Genomic DNA, 5,351 nt, shown 5'->3' on the forward strand with positions numbered 1-5,351 from the left:
TTCCAGGTCAGGCTTTGTAAGGAAGGGGGTCGGGCATGGCTGGGAGTTGAGGTGAGGGTGCTCTGCAGGGTGTGGAGGGGATGTGGGGGCGCGGAATGGCTGTCCCAGGCTGCCCATCTTCTCTCAGCTCTGAGACGAATGGCTTGTTCTAGGGACTAGAGCCCTGGGGCCAAGAGCACCCAGAGAGGCGTAGGAGGGCAGTGCCATCTACCTCCTGGGTCATGACAGAGCAGTTGGGGCAGGAGGTGGGCCCCAAGGGAGGTGGGCGCAGGGCAGCCAACTGGGAGGTCTGGGCTCTGCAGTCCTGCCAGGTCACCCCGACCTGCACACACCCGGGAGGCCTGTGGGGCTGGCAGGACTGAGATCTATTCCTCTCACCCTCTTCTCTCTGCCCCCAGGATGCTCCCATGGGCCTGGGGCGAGTGCTCTGCCCTAGAGCAGTGGATGTTCTGAGGGAGGGAGGGAGGGTCATTCTAACTGGTCCAGCCGCATCTGGAGGGAATCTTACCCTGCCCCCAGCCCTTCCACAAGGCCTTTCCACACGTCCCATTTCTTAAACCCTCCCCATCTCATGCCATTTGCTGGCTTATCCCTAGCCAGGCCTCCTGAGGCCTCAGTTGGTTGTGCCTATGTCCCTTTCCCTAGCTTCTCTGGCCACTCAGCGTGGAGTCCCTACGCCCCCTCCACTCCTTATCTCCTCATCTCCCTAATTTGGAAGCTATCCAGCCAGGGCCAGTCCCACGTGATGAGGCCAGGGCTCCTTATCAGCCTCCAGGCGGCTGAGATCTCCGGCAGGGAATGCGTCAGCCACCCAGCCCCCTGCAGGCCCTGTGGGGAGGGGACCAGGGGGCCACGCCTGGGGGAAGCGTGCAGCCAGCGCAGCCAGCACGTGTGAGCAGCCAACCCTAGGCCAGTGGAAAGTTACTGGGTGGGGTCAGGGAGGTTCAGAGCGGATTCCTCTCCCTCTGGATACCTCTTACCCCTGTGTGAGGGGCCCGTTTGCCCGTGGGGAGGATGACTACGGATGCTGTCTGTGTTCCCAACCCCTCCCTCCCCACCCTTCCTATTTTCAGCTTTCAATAAATACTGCAGAAGTTTTATTGCGCCTTGGGTATTTGAGGGAATAAGGAACCAAGAAATGATGGTGGTGTTTGTGTGGGAGATAAAGGCAATCGTGAGCATGGGTGAGATGCCTACTGTGTGTTGTCCTAAATGAATCCATTTCAGCCATCCTACAAAGGCGGTACTTCACCCGTTCTCATGGCAGAGGTGGTCAGGGGGCTTGGAAATGAGCCCAGGGGAGTAGAGCTAATAGGCTGGGAGGGCTGCAATGAGGTTGCATGGTGGTCAGGCCCTGGGCGTTACTAGGGATTTGTCATCTTGGTTCAACCCTGGCCTTGCATCTCGCCTCCCGCTGCTACTACCAGTTTTCCACTCGTGGTTTCCACCTCTGGACACGCGCTGGGAGGCCGGGTTCGTGGCACTAGGCGAGTGTTTCTTGCTCTCTGTGATTCACAATTGCTATCAGCAAGAAGTAAGACCATGAGCAGGGTGGCACAGGGGAGGCACCAGAATACGCATCTCCACTAATACCCTCATCCAATTGCCCCTTCATGCCTCTCCTAATCTCTTGCCCCTGGTCTGAGAGGTCAGAATTGCCACCACCCCCCACCCCCCTTTAGTCCTGCCACTCTCGGGCTAGGCCTTGGTCTTGCTTCTCAGAATCCCTTCCCCAAGCCCTTCTCTTCCCAAGACAGTTTATACAGAAACTGGGACATGAGAAGCTTATCTGAGGCTGAGCTCCAAGAGCTGGGCAGAGGGGAGAGGGGAAGCCCTTGAGGAAGGGGCAGCTCAGGGCCATCACAACGCAGAGTATGCTGCCCTCTGCCCCTCTGGGTCCTGAGGGCACGCTGAGCTGGCAGCAGAGAGTTCCACCTCCATCCAAGCCCTGAGGAGCCCCGGGAACACCCAGATGGGACTTGGAAGGAGGAAGGGCAGGGGAGCAGGAATGCAGGATTAACAGAAACCTGAGAAACCTAACAGGGGCAGGTGTCACAAGCTGCAGAGGAGGAGGGGACCTGCTGGCCCCTCACATTTTTGGCAGGGGCGGGACTGGGTCCAGGAAGGGGTAGGTTGGGTTTCATAAAGCTAGAGGCAGCCAGGAATCTGACCATCTGTGATGTGAGGTCAGAGGTCTCCTGCTGAGGGGAAGACAGACCAAGAGATCCGCTCTGGAGATTGCAGACTGGGGACTTCCACACTGATTCTCAGGTGCATGCTTGCCTCCTCCTGTGGCGCCTGGGGAAGCCCCAGGAATCTTGGCTCTTCCATCCTCTGTGCTTCCTCCCAGGGGAGTCAGGATCGGACAGACACCCTTACTCCAAAAGGCTCCTTTCTCTCTCCCTGGCCACCTGGAGCAAGTCCCAAGGCTGTCAGCTCTCCAGCGGGGCTGGGCTGTCACACCAGCACTTTGCTGCCCCTTGGTGGCCGCCTGAGGAAAAGCAGGGCCTGGTTCTGTGCGAGAAGCAGGGGGCCCTATGGCAGGAGCTGTGGGCAGGCTTCCGTTCCTGGCTCTCCTCTGACCTCCCCAGCTTGCATCCCCCTCCAGCTTTCCCTCTAGTCCACCCATCGTCGCACTCCTCGGATTTACCTGTCTGCTGTAAACCACCGTGCGCCACCCCACCTGGGGCTTCTCCCAGTGTCTGAGGACAGACACACATCCTCAGACCCACGTGTTATCCTTCCCTGTCCGTGACTGATGGGAGATAAGAATAAAAGTAATGTGACACCTGAGCGGTTTTCTTTGCCTGCCTTTTGCTTGTCACTTCAGATGGAGTCTGTGTGTGAGTTTCAACTGGTTTTGGGGTGAAAGGTCCACACCAGAGCTGCTTCTCCCAGTGTATTTAAGTGTGAATCAACTCTCCTCCACGTTTACGTGGAAAAGGGACACTGGCCCCCCTTTGCAGAGACTCTTGGGATCCCAGAGTTGGAAGGAATCCCAGAGAGCTGGCACCCGACCTATCACAGTTCTCCTGGAAGCTCCTCCCAGTGGGGCGCCTTCCAGGGGAGCCTGCTCCTTTGTGCACAGTTTCTTAGAAGGTTATTATTTTGACCCAAAATTTGTTTCTCTGGAACAGGGGTGGGGAACCTTTTTTCTATCAAGGGCCATTTGGATGTTTATAAGATCATTCGCGGGCCACACAATACTTAAAAATTAGCCTGCTATATTTGGTCAAACATTTAATTAACTCACCCCTACTGCCTTGGCAGGGCCAGACCAAATGATTTCAGGGGCCTTATACGGCCCACGGCCGGACGTTCCCCACCCCTGCTCTGGAGGGAAAGCCTGTTGTACCTAGAACCCGGAAGGATCCCCAGAGAAGCAGCTTAGTCACCTCTCCTGTGACGCTTTTCTCAGTCCTTCCCCAGGTGTCCTGGCCACTCCAACCTCGGAGCCCCCTGCCCTGTGCCACTCTAGCTGGGCCTTAACCACTCCCGCCTCCTTCAATAAAACCTGAGCTCCTCGAAGGCATGAACTGTCTCTTGTTTACCCTTGAATTTGCAGGATTTGTGATACCGTCTTAATAAACAAGTTTGGAATGAATGGAGGAATGAATGAATGAATCCACTCCAACCCTTCAATTGTACCTAAAAGGGAACTAAGGAGAGGAAAGTACAGTTATTTATCCAAGTTTATACACAAGTTAGTGACTGGGAGCAGGATTAGAAGGCACATGGAGTGATGATCATGTTACCAAGTTCCTCTGAAGAACTTGTTTCCAAGGGTGGGGTGTGAGAGGGGGACACGTCCCAGTAGAGCAGCGGGAGACATTATCCTCACTTCTGACAGGTCTGGGTATAAATTCAAGGAAAGGAGCAGGGCAATAGTTAGGGGACTCAGAAGAGAGAATAAATAACATTCATTAAGCACCCACTGTGTACAAAGCACTTCCAAAGGCAGCGAGAGATAGGAAAGGGAGGAAACACTGACTACTGCAGGAGGGGAAGCAGACACAACCGCTCGAGACCAGAGACCACGTCTCTGAGAGTCCCAGGAAAATGCTCTTTAAAGTCACCCCGGACCCAGGGGCGTGTGGCCTCTCCCAGACCCAGGAGCACATGGCCTCACCCGGGCCTAGGTGCACGAGGCCTCACCCAGATCCAGGGACACATGGTCTCACCCGGACCAGGGGCGCGTGGCCTCTCCCAGACCCAGGAGCACGTGGCCTCACCCGGGCCTAGGTGCACGAGGCCTCACCCAGATCCAGGGACACATGGTCTCACCCGGACCAGGGGCGCGTGGCCTCTCCCAGATCCAGGGACACATGGCCTCACCCGGACCCAAGGGCGCATGGCCTCTCCCAGACCCAGGGGCACGTGGCCTCACCCGGACCTACGTGCGAGAGGCCTCACCCTGATCCAGGGACACATGGCCTCACCCGGACCCAAGGGCGCATGGCCTCTCCCAGACCCAGCGGCGCGTGGCCTCACCCGGACCTAGGTGCGCGAGGCCTCACCCAGATCCAGGGACACATGGCCTCACCCGGACCCAAGGGCGCGTGGCCTCTCCCAGACCCAGGGGCACGTGGCCTCACCCGGATCCAGGGACACGTGGCCTCACCCGGACCCGGGGGCACATGGCCTCTCCCAGACCCAGGGGCACGTGGCCTCACCCGGGCCTAGGCAAGCGAGGCCTCACTCGGATCCAGGGACACATGGCCTCACCTGGACCCAGGCCCGGGTGAGGCCTCACGCACCTAGGCCCGGGTGAGGCCACGTGCCCCTGGGTCTGGGAGAGGCCACGCGCCCCTGGATCCGGATGAGGCCACGCGTCCCTGGATCCGGGTGAGGCCACGCGCCCCTGGGTCTGGGAGAGGCCACGCGCCCCTGGACCCGGGTCTGGCTGGGTCCCTGGGCCCGGGTGAGGCCACACGCCCCTGGGTCCGGGTGAGACCACGTGCCACTGGACCCAGATGAGGCTGGGTCCCTGGGCCCGGGTGAGGCCATGTGCCCCTGGGTCCGGGTGAGACCTTGCGTCCCTGGGTACGGGTGAAGCTGGATCCTGGGTCCAGGTGAGGCCGTGTGCCCCTGGATCCATCTGGGTGAGGGTGGGTCCCAGGCCCGGGTGAGGCCACGCGCCCCTTGGGTATGGGTGAGGCCATGTGCCCCTTAGTCCGGGTGAAGCCGTGCCCCTGGGTCTGGCCGAGACCAAACCAGAGGGAGTCGGACCTCCGTTACCACCATTTGTCCACCATCCAGAGCTGAGGGGTCAGTGCTGACATGTACACATAAGGAACTGGTGGACATTGAAATTGGGTCTCAAAAGAACTGTTGGTCCAGAAAGAAACTCA

Source organism: Eptesicus fuscus, chromosome 7 (assembly GCF_027574615.1).
Source record: "Eptesicus fuscus isolate TK198812 chromosome 7, DD_ASM_mEF_20220401, whole genome shotgun sequence".
Taxonomy (NCBI): domain Eukaryota; kingdom Metazoa; phylum Chordata; class Mammalia; order Chiroptera; family Vespertilionidae; genus Eptesicus; species Eptesicus fuscus.